The sequence below is a fragment of the Gastrolobium bilobum genome, unplaced genomic scaffold (assembly GCF_033153095.1).
Source record: "Gastrolobium bilobum isolate Gb01-03AN ecotype WA unplaced genomic scaffold, APGP_CSIRO_Gbil_v1 utg1978, whole genome shotgun sequence".
NCBI lineage: Eukaryota > Viridiplantae > Streptophyta > Magnoliopsida > Fabales > Fabaceae > Gastrolobium > Gastrolobium bilobum.
In genome coordinates, this window is record NW_026897627.1 from 330,038 (window position 1) to 343,976 (window position 13,939).

General features: G+C 34.2%; 1 long non-coding RNA gene across 3 annotated transcripts; it reads right to left on the minus strand.

Annotated features, from left to right (window-relative positions):
• Positions 1-7,613: 7,613 nt before the first annotated feature.
• LOC133308741 (uncharacterized) lies at positions 7,614-12,907 on the minus strand. Of its 3 annotated transcripts, XR_009751215.1 has the most exons (5): positions 12,199-12,907; positions 9,775-12,091; positions 7,986-9,680; positions 7,835-7,894; positions 7,614-7,744 (listed from the first exon to the last, which is right to left on the minus strand). It is a non-coding gene; the product is annotated as an uncharacterized LOC133308741 (long non-coding RNA). The 3 variants fall into 3 exon arrangements; XR_009751217.1 differs by having other exon boundaries at positions 7,614-9,680; positions 9,775-10,955; positions 11,076-12,091; XR_009751216.1 differs by having other exon boundaries at positions 7,614-9,680; positions 9,775-10,741; positions 10,843-12,091.
• Between the last annotated feature and the right edge of the window lie 1,032 nt (positions 12,908-13,939).

Here is a 13,939-nt window from a genome sequence, read left to right on the forward strand (position 1 = left end):
CGGCCTATAAGCCTACAGGATGGCCTATATCATATTATTTATTTTAAATAAAATAAAATAATATTATTCGTAGTAGTATCTAATAGTGATAACTCAGTTGATGCATGTGAGCTGAGTAGGTGATAGAAAGACCTAGGTTTGATCCCCACCAATACCACCTTTGAGAGGGGCATAAGATCTGTACCAATCTCTACAATAGCCTCAGAATCACCATTTAGTGCTAGAGGAAGAGTTATTGATGCTTATCGTTCTAGCTTGGCTGAAGATATCATCCAAGCTTTAATACGTGGTGGAGATTAGCTATGTAATAAGTATGGCTTGAAGAAAAAATAAAAGGTATAAAAAGGTTTTTTTGTTCTTAATCTTATTTTCTTTCTATTATTTAATCTTTTTTTTTTGTTTTCTACATTTGCAAATTGTTTGCCAACTTATATAACCTTGGAATTGTATTTGCACGAGAGAGAAGATGATGAGAAATTTTTGACTACTACAAACATCATGATGTGTTTGTAGGATTCATAAAGTTATTTTAATTTACATAGTATGGATTGACTTACTGGATCTGATGAAATATATGTTATTTAGTTTGAGCATTTTGCTTTTGAAAGTGACTTAAATGCAGATTGTAATAAGTTGTTATTGTGATTCATGGTTCTGTTGGGACTTTGAAATTGTGGTTTTTGTTTTAACAACAGAATTTGAATATTTTATGAAGTTGATTCATGGTTCTACTTGGAAGTTAGAAATTAACAGGGTAACGGTCCGGGATAGGCCATTTGTTTTTTTATAAATGGGTCAGGCCAGACTAACAGTTAGACTTGTACTATGCTATTGGGCCAAGTCAAATTAAAATTTTTTGACATAGGTTTGGGCTTTTGGGGACAAAGCTTGGCCCAGCCCAGCCCACTTTCCCCTACATGTGAGGTCACAAAGATCACCAACCTTCCTCATTAAGGGTTTGTGGTGGGAGTATATATCACTTACCAAATAGAATCTAAGAATCAAACTCAAATCATAACATGGGTGGAAAGTTTGACCAAATATGTCAATCTTCATTTGTAATAACTCATATATCTTAAATAATATTACAGAATAACGGATTTGTAATACTTATTTAAGATCATCAAAAAGTATTTAAAACTATATAAACTAAATTACTAACATCACCTAACAAAAATAATTCTTATAACTAATAATTGTGCAATAGAAGAATCAATCTAGTAATACAGAGCTTACTTAACCAAGTTTTTACTCAATTACTTACCTAATATGTAATCATAAAAATTCAAAAAAAATTATAAATATCATTAAATAAGTGTTTTGTGCAATATAAATATATAGGACAAAATTAATTTATGGTGTATAGTTGACACTTATGTGCTAATAACTATCTTTAATTTTTGTGAAGAAATAGGAAAATTGTTTATATTTTAAAATTAATAGTCAAAATTAAAAATACATAATTTATACATATATATTTTGATAAAGATGGCCAAATTTATATTTATTCCAAAGTTTACCATCAAAGTAAGATTATATAATAAAGTAAAATTTAAATTTGAAATTTGGTGGGGACAATAGCCAATCGTAATCCTTTTTGGTCCCCCACAAATATTGTCAAATAAATTTTCAATACTTTTCATTATCGATTAGATTCGTAGTGAAATGAATGATTTATGAACTATACAACCCACTATCAAGTAGAGATAAAAAAAAAAGAACTTTCACAACAACAATCTAAGTGAAAAGCAAAAAAATAAATTTTTTTTTACCAAAAATAAAAAATAAAAAAATAATCATGAGAAAGTGTATCATACTTCGATTAATAATTCAACTTGGACGTTCATGAATGCACCTCTTGTGGTTAAAATAGGTGGGTTGCATGCAATAGATTCATGAGCGAACCGAAATAGAGAAGTGCTCCAGTCTCGGAGGAAGAAGACCTCCTCAGCCGCAGTGTGAAGAAATTGAAAGGAGGAAAGATTGATGATTCCAGCATGGACGATGAAATGGTGGAAGAGACTCTAAATGTCTCTGAGATCCCAAGCCAGACAGAATCTCCAGAGATTGAAATGAACCCTACCATCATTCCTCAGCAGAGCAGGAAAGTTATGTCATATATAGACAAATTTCTTTGTCGTAATGGTAATGGGAGTGATTTGGGATATGAAGAGGAAGATTGGATGGCTCGTCAGAGAAAAGCAGAAGAAGAGGAAGACTTGGTGGATGCCTCAGTGGACCCCAACGTCGGTGAGGGTGACCCTTTGTGCCCCGAGTGTCATTATTCCAAGAGCTAACATAAGAAAGGAAGAAGGCCCTTATCATTATGCTCCTAGAAAGAAGAATAGGGGTCTAGTACCTCAAGTCTAAGCTACAAAAGTTGTGGTGCCTTATAGGAACCTACAAAATGATCCAACTGGATAATGGCTTCATTCTCCTTAGGTTCCAGAAGGATAAGGACTATGCGCACATTCTCCAACAAGGTCCTTGTGTTGTTGCTAAACATTACTTAGTGGTTCAACGTTGGAGACCTTTCTTTGACCCTTATGAAGATGTTGTGAAGAAGTTGGCAGTGTGACTGAGGATACCTGGGTTGCCTATGGAATTCTACTCTCCCACCACTTGTGGAAAATGGGTAATCTTTTTGGTATAACCCTAAAAGTGGATAGGAACTCGATTAGAAGATTGGAAGAAGGAGATGGGGAAATCACTTCAAAAAGCCATGTATACTCAAATCTGTATGGAAGTGAACTTGAGGAAGACCTTCATTTCCCAGTTCAAGATTAGAGGTAAAGTTCTTTAGGTGGGTTATGAGGGACTGGACCTTATATGCTTTGATTGTGGCAAATATGGCCACAGGAAAGGCCATTGAAGTGCCCAGGGAGCTATAGCAGGTGATGCGGTTGATGCTAGAGGTACACAAGGGGATAAGAGTGAGGGTGTACAAGTTCCTCCAAACCAAGTTGAAGCTAAAGAAAAGGAGGCTTTCAGAGAATGAATGGTTGTGCAGTGTTAAAGTGGAGGTCGCCAGACTAATGTGGTTTTGGCGGGTAAAACTCAGGAAGAAGACCAGACATAAGGCAGGATGAAGGGCAACGCTTCCCTAGAAAAAAGAAAGTCAATTCTGCAAGAGGGGGCAACATCATGTCTGTACAGGTTAAGGCTGGTGAAGTAGGTATAGTCAAAGGAAATTATCGATAAAAAGATCCCTACTACTTCGAGGAGAACATCAGAAGGTAGAGTTCTTTTACTTAAAGACCAAAAAGGAAAGTCGAATTGGGGAGATACTTGGGAGAATGTTAAAGTGCAGAAAAGCGGAGTGGTCCACAAAAAAGATGCAGCTGGCCTTGTGGGGTCCAATGCCATGCAGAGGAACTTTTCTTTCACCCAAAAAGAGCCTAATCATAGTGTGAAAGTTAGCCCCGCTCACAAAGTTCCCATGCAAGGAAACCCTAGCCATGTAGTTCCTGTCGAGATACCCTCGAAAGAACCAGAGACCGACGGGAAGTCTGTCATAGAAGTAGACAATAAACACAATAGAAGAAAGGATATCATTGCTTTAAATCTCATGAAAATGGTCTCTTATGGACAAGAGGAAAAGATTTTGGAACATAATATATCTTCTTTAGGAGGTTAAGAGTCTATTGTGGATCCCAATGTCCCTCTTGTATCCTTCATTTCCTTCTTTTTTGTGTTATTTTTATGAATTGTTGTTCATAGAATGGTATAAGGGTAGGGAAAAAGGGTTCCTCCCTCTCATTAGAGAGCTTAAATTTAGATATAATATTAAGGTTCTTGCTCTTTTGGAGACGAGGTGTAGTGGCTTGAGTGTAGTTAAAAAAAAATAAAAAAAATGGGTTTCACTAGTTTTTTTATTCAGGAAGCTTATGATTTTTCCGACGGTATTTGTTTACTCTGGGATGATTTGGAGGTATCAATTCAAGTTATCAAGAGCCCCTATCAGTTCATCCAAGCCAAAATCCTTTACAAATCCTTGAAAAGGTACGAATGAGCTTCCTTTATCTATGCTAGCCCTAGACATTCCAACATAAGGGAGTTATGGAAGGAGCTTGAGGAGATCAACCTAATTATTTCTGAACCTTGGGTTATCTTGGGAAATCTAAATTCTATATTGGCTCCCTCAAAGATGATTGGAAGAGGAGCCTACTATGAGGGTAGCTCAAGAAAGCTAAATAATTGTCTGACTGTTTGCAATCTCTACAATCTGGGTTTCAAAGGCCCATCTTTCATTTGGAAGAGAGGCAGACTTCAGGAGAGGCTGGATAGGATGTGTGCTAATAAAGATTGGAACATTTCTTAGCCCAACAAATTTGAAACTCACCTCCTGTTTTATTGCTCTGATCACTGTCCCATTCTCCTTCTCGATGGTCAACCCAAAACTGCCACGCAAGTGATAAACCTTTCCGTTTTCTTGCTGCATGGTTAATCGCTGATGATTTTGGGGGAGTTGTTACGGGCTGTTGGAAGCATAGAGACAATTAAATAACAACCAAAAATAATTTCCAGAAAGGTCTTAGATTGGCACGAAAATAATTTCAAAGCTCTCTAAAAGCAAAAAGCTAGACTCCACTTAAGGTTGAAAGGGATTGGTGCTAAGTTGTCCATTCATCCGAATAGATACCTAGAGGATCTCCAATTCTCCTTGTGGAAAGAGTTAGATTCGATTCTAATTAGAGAGAAAGTTACCTAGTACCAAAGGTCTCGTTATGACTATACCTAGTACCAAAGGTCTCATTATGACTAGAAGTTTGGGGATAAAAACTCTAAATGTTTCCACTCACTCATAACTGCTAGGAGAAGAAAGAACAGAATAGACACTCTGAAAAATGATCATGGCATTTGGGTGGCTGACACAGAAGACCTTATTAACCTAGCTATTAATTTTTTTGTAGACCTGTTCAAGGCGGACGAAGAAGCTTTACTCACCTTTCCTTTAGCTGGAGCGTTCCTTCCTCTGGAAGACTATGATGCTAATTCCTTATGGGCTATTCTTAGTAGATGGAGAAATTAAAAACACCCTTACGAATATGGGGAAGCTTAAAGCCTCTGGTCTGAATGGGCTTCAAGCCATCTTCTTTCAAACTCAGTGGAATATGATAAAAGACTCTTTATGTAATTTAATCTCTGAGATTTTCCAGGATCCCAGGAAGGTTAAGAACATAAACTTGACCTTCCTTTGCTTAGTTCTTAAAGCTGACAATCCTAAATCCATGAGGGATTTTCATTTTATTAGTTTATGTAATGTATCCTACAAGATCATTACTAAACTGATAGCAGGCCATTTAAAAAATGTCATACGCTATTTAATATTCCCCAACCAATGTAGCTTCATCCCTGGTAGGCACAGTTCCGATAACGTGGTAATTTCTCAAGAAATTATTCAGTCTATGCAGAGGAAGAAAGGTGATACTGGATGGATGACTATCAAGCTTGATCTTGAGAAAGCCTACAATAGATTAAACTGAAACTTTGCTCATGATACCCTCATCGAAGTATGTATGCCTTTGAACTAGATCCAGTTAATTGACAGTTGTCTATCTAGCTCTTCGATGAACATCCTTTGAAATGAGAAGAAAATTAGAGATTTCTCATTTTCAAGGGGGATTAAACAAGGGGATCCTTTATCACCCTCACTTTTTGTGTTATGTGTGGAGAAGTTGGCTCACCTCATTCAAATGGCTTATAATGTCAAAGCTTGGAAACCAATTGTGATTAGGAGGAATGGTCCCCATATCTCCCATTTTTTTTTTTGGAGATGACATCCTCGTCTTTGCAGAAGCCTCTATAGATCAAGCTTATGTTATCAACCAATTCCTCAGAGTCTTCAGTCAATCCTCTGGGTAAAAGGTGAGACAGGTGAAGTATAAGGTATTCTTTTCTAAGAATGTGAACTTCCAAATGGGCCACTGAGTTGAGTAACTTTCATGGAATTCCCCTCCACCACCGGAAAGTCCAACGTAGATCTTTTGCTGACATGACCAACAAGGCTTAAGGAAAACTTAATGCTTGGAGTCAGACTTCTTTTTCTTTGTCAGATAAAGTAATTATAGTTAAAGCTATCCTTTCGGCCCTTCCTACGTACTCCATGCAGACCTCTTGGCTCCTATTATCCATATGTGATGACTTAGACAGAACCACACACAATTTCATCTGGGGCTCTACTTCTACACACCGTAAGGTTCACTTGGTTAACTGAGATTAGTGTGCACCCCTCTTGATAGAGGGGGTCTAGGCATCAAAAAAATGAGAAGCTTCAATAATGCCGAAGCTTGGTCATGACATCTTGACTAAAAAAATGATTTAGGGTGAAGGTATTGAGGAACAAATACAACATTGGTCTCATGAGTTTATTATTGAGCGAATTCTTAACTCTTTTAGCCCAAGTTGAACCATGTCAAAGTTTAATTCAACACCTATATCACATGATGAAAACTCAAGAATGCTATTCTCGTTTCGCCACTTCCTTTTTCTCATACTCTTGCTCACTTCGCACAACAATATTACTACTTCACAAATAAAAACCTCTTCTTCTTTTTTAAGAGAAAAAAAGATATATACGAGATGTATAACAACTTCCTTAAGTTAATAACTAACATTAACAATTATGAATACAATATGTAAATTTTTAATATATTCTTTTATCATTTTCAAACGTTGAGGATAACTTGATTTCTCTGTATTAGGTTATGTCAACACCGGACAAAAGATCTTCTAACGTTAATAAGAGACCGACATGAAAAATAACAACTTGTATTTTACTCAAAATAGGAGATTGAGAATAAAATCATTTTGCTTTAAAAATAAAGAAAAATGGTTAGCTTATAAGTTGTTTTTGATATATAAATATTTACTCATAAATTAAAATTTAAATGGACTTGAGTTTGATGCTCACGAGGTAAATCACTACTTGAATTTTGTTGAATTTATTTTAAATTTAAGTTAACATATATTTAAGATTTTTAAATTTTTTTATACAAAGTAGTTGTATATTTTTATGTAAAATTAAATTATAATACCTTGTATTTTATTTTTAACGGTTTTATAGAATTTTCAATTTTGTTATAATTTAAATTCTTAAAATTTTTCCTGAATGAATTAATTTCTAAACATTTCACTTATAATTAATAATTTTAATTTTATTGAAAATTAAAATACGTGAAAAATTTACAAGATTAGATAATTGTTACTTTTTATGTAGTCAATTTACAAAAAAGATGGTTATGATATCAAAGGAATCAATAATATATAGAAACAAAAATATTATATAGCATGATATAGTAAATGATGATATCTAAAATATTGTACATTAAATTAGATTCATCTCATTAATTGAGTATATTTAAGTGAAAGTATAGGCTGGAACAAGAAATCAGAGCTAACTAAAAAAAAACTAAAATTATTTTCCTAAAAAAAAAAAACAGAACTTTGTTACCCAATTTTGTATTCCACCACTTAGAATTAAGATTGTTCAGTTCTCCTTTTGATCTATTACGTTAGTACTTGTTCAAAGAACGATAGATACGTTATCCAAAAAAGAGAAAGAACGATAGATATACATCTTTTTTACTATTCCCGTTTATTGATAACAAAGCATAAAGTCATAAATCATAATAGTCTGATTAAACATATTCTTATAGTAATGGTTACAACATATTCTTATAATAACTTGGGACAATACATCATCCCACCATAATTAAAAAAAAATTATGTACTGGCTCGGTACCTGGAACAATGACATAATGAAAAATACATGTAATAAGAGTTTTATAATAAATTTAATAATCTCAACAAGCTGTAATGAATTCCAACATACATTGATCCTTCAACGTGTATAAAAATTTGAGACTACGAAATCATCATTTGGACAGTACTTCTGTACATCACATAAGTACGTTAACATTAGTAAGCACTAATAATCCAGATATACATAAACTAAATTTTAACTTTTTGAACATCATTCTTACCTCAATATACCTTGTTTCACGCTGTGAAAACTTTCCCGATTATAAGGCTTGAACTCAACCAAAACAAAGTCTCTCCTGAGGATCTTTGGATCCCATTGTTGTCGACAATATCAATATTGATACCGTTAATGATAAGAAACTTACATTTCAACGTACGATTCTGTTTTTATGAACTATTAAAAGTTAGGTTCATACATCTAAATTCTGGTTCTGTTTGTGTTTTAAATTAAAATAAAATAATAGTATCTTCTAGGCTTAATGGACACTTACAAATGAGTTGTACATACACAAACAAAAACACAAATCCCAAAATAGCTTAACCCTAGGTACAGACAAGAACACATGTACACCCCACACGAAAATACGACTTCGCTACAGGATCCCTTCAATGATCTTATTCCCTTCCTTCATAAATTCTAAATGCATCTAGTTGTGCACTCAATATTTACCCACTTTCAAACAAAATCTCCATTATACAGTAGCATTTACATTCACATGTACAATCCCCCTTACTAAAAATTCAAAAAATTCAAATCTCAAAATTTAGCAAATGAGTATCAACTAACACGAAAGGGTTTTTAAGTTCCACAAATTTACCTGATGTTATCTCAAATTGTTTTTTTTTTTCTTTTTTGTTTGTATGTGTGGCTAATTTATAGAGAGTTAAGACCAACTATAGTATAAAAAAAAGCGATACTAAATTAAACAACGTAATGTCATCATATAATTGTATTGTAAAATGATACTAACCACCTCCTTGCTAAGACCAAGATTCTTATGGCAAAGATGAACAGTTAATGGATTTAACAACAAAAATTGTTCGTAGAAAATTAGCTTAAAATGACCTATACATTCTACAAGCACAAACATTGAATCGAACTCTCCTGTTGAGAACAAATGTTAATTGCTTTTATATAAACTCATTATGCCACAAACCATCCTCCTTTATCCTGGCTTGGGACAGGCTATGTAGTCATACAAATAAATTATCAATACTCCAATAAAACATACTACACCTACTTAAATTAGAGAGAGTGAATTCTCCCGTATTCCTAATTCAAGTGGATGTAATATGATATCAAAGGATCACTGAAATCTATAGATGATCATACATAGGCGGAGTTAAAAAAATTAAGAATAAAAAACCCAATACACTATACATGAACACATAGGACTATTTGCAAAAGAGCGATAATGAGTGGTAAACATTTTTTAAGTCATCTGTAAGATACACAATACAATACAGGATACAAAACCCAAACATCGAATACTACATGAAACAAAGAACTAGATTTTTAACCCCAACAACGTGCTTATGTGAAGGCTTTTTTAAAAAAAACTTATATTTCACACCTATAAAGGAGAACAGAGCCATACTAATCCTTCAAAACTCCATAAAATATGCCCACAAAAAAATAAAAATAAACCAATCTGAAACACAAATCACAGCTTAAGAAAACATCCAAAACATCGGGTACAATTGATCAAACATCCACAATAGAATACTACATCATCAAGTAACCATCAATTCCCAAAAAATAAAAAAGTAAACTCAATATAAATTACAAACAAAAGAATAACAAATAAGAAACATCCTCAGAGAAGGCTTGCATCCAAGATAAGACACATTTACCAAAATAAGCATATGCTGCACGCTTCACTTGATAAAAAATTCTCAAAGTTCGGATTAAAAACCTGCACAAAGATGAGCATCAATTCTTATATGAATTGTAAAATCACCAGAAGCAACTTCTATCTAAAGTTCTTAACACACTCGAGTGTACCTTACCCCGTAAAATGCCAATCAATGGGCAACCAATGTAGCTGATCTCCCGGAAATATTACAATCCATTAATCTCTTATTGCTCTATGTAACAGATACCGATAAAAAGCTTCTATTACTGCACATACCAAACTGGCAAGACATAACATTTTGGCTATGAAAATGACAGAGTAGCTAGAAAGGATGGCAAATCATCGAAAACTGCACACTAAAGATGAGTCTTCAACACGGAGCTCTTCACATATTGTATACTGAAGAGAACAATACGCATTACTGCTCTAATCCTGAACACAAAAAACCCGTGCAAGAAAGACAACAATCGAGATACACATACCACTAATATCACATTAAATAGTTAGAAACACTAAGCTGTACAAAACCAAGTTCACAATTCAATTAATATTCATGGCTACCAATTCCAGAAAACAAAAACAATACAAAACAAACTCATCTAAAAGTAAAATCAAATAATGCAGAGCTCTTTGCCGCTTTCATCTGATAAAAACCTCTGCACATATAATAGAAGAACATTCTTAAAACCCAGTCTTCATTTTGGCTATGCCTAAGAACATAAATACATTTCCAGACCACAAAATACTGCAAACTAATAAACCCAAGAAGTTCAACACCTAGATCAACAGAAAATTCGTTAAAGTCCTTTCATCAATTTGAATAGTTAAGAATTGGAATTAACAAACGCCAATACTTAGTTTTAAAAGGATATAGAGGACCATATAAATAAACCATAATCAATGTAAGAAATTATTAAAAAAATTACATATAAAAGAACAGTTTGATGATAAAAAATAATATCTTAAAAGTTTCATTAAAAAACAATACTGACTATAATATGATACAACCATGCGGAAGATGCTGCTTCATCCCTGTTTAGACCAAATTTCCATCTGCCTGCAGACTCAGGTGCTCAATATAAAATCGAAGCAAACAATTTAAGCTTATTACCACCGTGCAGCTGTGAAGAAGAGGATATCTCCAATTAGATGAGGAAATGCTTGAAAAACATAAGAAATTTTCAAGAAAACAGCAAAAAAAGAGCAGCAGAATTCTCCAAACCATGACACAACACAGATCATCTGAGGTAAGGGCCTTAACCAAACTATCCCAAATTCCTCCCGAAAAGGAAGGAAATGAAACGTGTAAACTCCAGCGCTTTAAAAATCATAGTCCTGATACAGAAACATACAAGAATTCCAACACCACCAAGTTAGCGTTCACCGTCAAAATAACGGAATCCAGAACGACCTCATTCAAATAAAAAAAGAAACTGATATTAATGGTAATAAAACCTAAAGCCGAACAGAAAGCCCGTCAATACTCTCAGCCACTGCTTCGAAAGCCTAGAACACATAGATGATTAGCTTCCCTATAACAACCAAGCAGGATAGAAAAGTAAATTGAGAAAAGTAAACAATCAGAAGGGATAAAGATTGATAGAAACGGAAAGACAAATCAAAGAATTAAGAATCCAGGTAGATCACCAAATTATGCATGACAGACGATTACATTCGAAGCACTACGCTGCAGGAAAACAGATTCAGAATTTAAACCATATGCCTCCTGATTAAAGCCATAAAATTAAAAAAATACAGATCAACTCATTGAAGGAAAACTAAATAATCATGAGCTGTTAGCAGTTCTGATTTGATGTATCAAGAAAGGAAGAAATTTCTTCATTATCCAATCTTTTAATTGGCAACGCCTAAGAACACAAAACTCATATCCGGATGAACACAAGCAGTTCACAACCTACAACACCATATGACCAAATGAAGAATGATATTACAATAATTGACAAAACAAGAGGAGTCCGAGAAGTATCAATTTCTTGAGATCTTCAATCCGACAAAAGGATAACAATCGGCAAAATATTTACTGTCATGATTATCTTCCCTATAACACCCAAGAATAAATCATGTAGATGTGGTAAATCAAAACAACCAACCGCTCAGAACCGACCAAAAAAAAAAAATGGAAACAAAATGACAAATCCAAGAATTTAAAATCTAGGTAGAGATCACCGAATTATGAACGCAGGGTCCATGCATTCAAAGCAATGTGCTGCAGAAAAACCGGTTCACAAATTAATCCGTATGTCTCATTCAAAGCCAGAAAATAAAGAGAGAATAACTAATCGAAGGTACTAAATTAGTAATCCTGAGTTGTTGGCGTTCTGGTCCGCTGTATCAAGAATGGTAGAAATTTCTTCATGATCAAATCTTTAATTGGCAACGCTTGCAAACAGAAAACTTCCATACTCCAATGTGATGCAAACGAATGAAAGCAAGCAGTTCAAATCCTATTACTTCAAATTGACAAAAAGAGAGACCGGAACTGTCAGTTCTTGAGATCTTCAATCCAGCTAAAGCGTATTACTAGCTAAGAACAAGAACAAAGAGCTAAGGGCCTAACCAAACTGTCCCAAGAAGGCAAAGAAATATACAGCTTTTCGGAAAATGTGTAATCTCTTGCGCCCTAAACACAAAGAATCCGACGCTGCCAAGTTATCGTACACTGCCAAAACAATCAAAATCCAGAACCCAGCCAGAAGACAACCCAAATCCACAACAAAAACATCAAAAATAAAATAAAAAACAGAAAATTAAAATGACAGTTCTAACAGTAATAACACCTAAAGACGAACGTCAAGTCCATCAATGCTCTCTCAACCACCTCTTCCACAGCCCATCACACATTCAACCGAGAAAACATAAACCGAGAAAACGCTCAGAATCCACAAAGCAAGAAAGAAAAGACAAATCCATGAATTTCAGAACCCAGATAGAGATCACCAAATTGCGGTGGAGACTCGATGCTTTCGACTGCAGGAAAGCAGGTTCACAATTTAATTTGAATACTGCGATTCCATCAATGCTAACGGTAATAACACCTAAAGACGAACGGCAAGTCCATCAATGCTCTCTCAACCACCTCTAGCCCATCATACATTCATTGATTGTCTTCCCTATAAGATGCAAGCGGAAATCATCGAAAAGTAAACAGAAAAAAACGCTCAGAATCCACAAAGAAAGAAAAGACAAATCCATGAATTCAGAATCCAGGTAGTGATCACCAAATTGTGCTTGAGACTCAATGTCTTAAATTTCATTCCCCACGCTACAAAAACCTTCATAAGCATGAACAAAGTAACATTAGTTAAGATCCAACCATCAATTTCAACCACTAAAGAACATAACAGAATTAATAAAGGTTAATACTTGGATATAATTTTTTTTATCATACAAGCAAATCTTATCAAGGTTATAAATTACTAAAATTTTAAATAAAAAACAGTTCGATGATAAAGAAAAATAATACCAAAAAATATCAGGTAAAAAAAATACTGACTCTATATCACTGAAAATAAGTAATGCCTATATAGCAACCTTAAGAAATATATGACACATCCGTTTGGACCAAACTTCCATATATCTGCATATTCAGGTGTTCAGAATAGAAACAAAACATACAATTTATGCTTAATCCAAGTCCAAAGGAACATCATGTGCTGCTATAACGAACAGGAAATCCAATCCAATTAGACGAGGAAATACTTTAAAGTCATATAAGTTATTATAAAAAAGCCCAAAGTAAGAGTAGCAGAATACTCCAAGCCAAGACGCAGGATGAACAGAACAAAGATAACTAAGGGGTCAGAGCGAACTCTCCGGAAACGTGCAAACTCCTGCGCCTTAATACTCCATATACCGCGTTCCTGATACAGAAAACACAAGAATTCCGACACTGACAAAGAATGAACACATTCAACAAAAAAAAAAAATCGAAAAATAAGGATTGTATGCCGTTTGGTATATGGATTTTTCTCGAATTCCCGGGAAAATGAAATTTTTAAAATTTTAAATTTTTAGATATTATCGTAAACTGAATGTAAAAATAATATTTTTGAAAATTGAGATTCCCGGACAAATAAAAATTTCTCCTCCCCTTAAGCTAATAAAACCTAAAGCCAAAAAAGTATGTCAATACTCTCCCCCACTGCTTCCACGGGAGAAGCACAAAAAACCTAAAACCAATTAATTGATTATCTTTCCTGTAACACCCAAGCAGAAATCACAGAAAAGTAAATCCACACAACTAGACGCACAGAATAGATAAAGAGAGAAACGAAAAGACAAATCTGAGAATCCAGAAT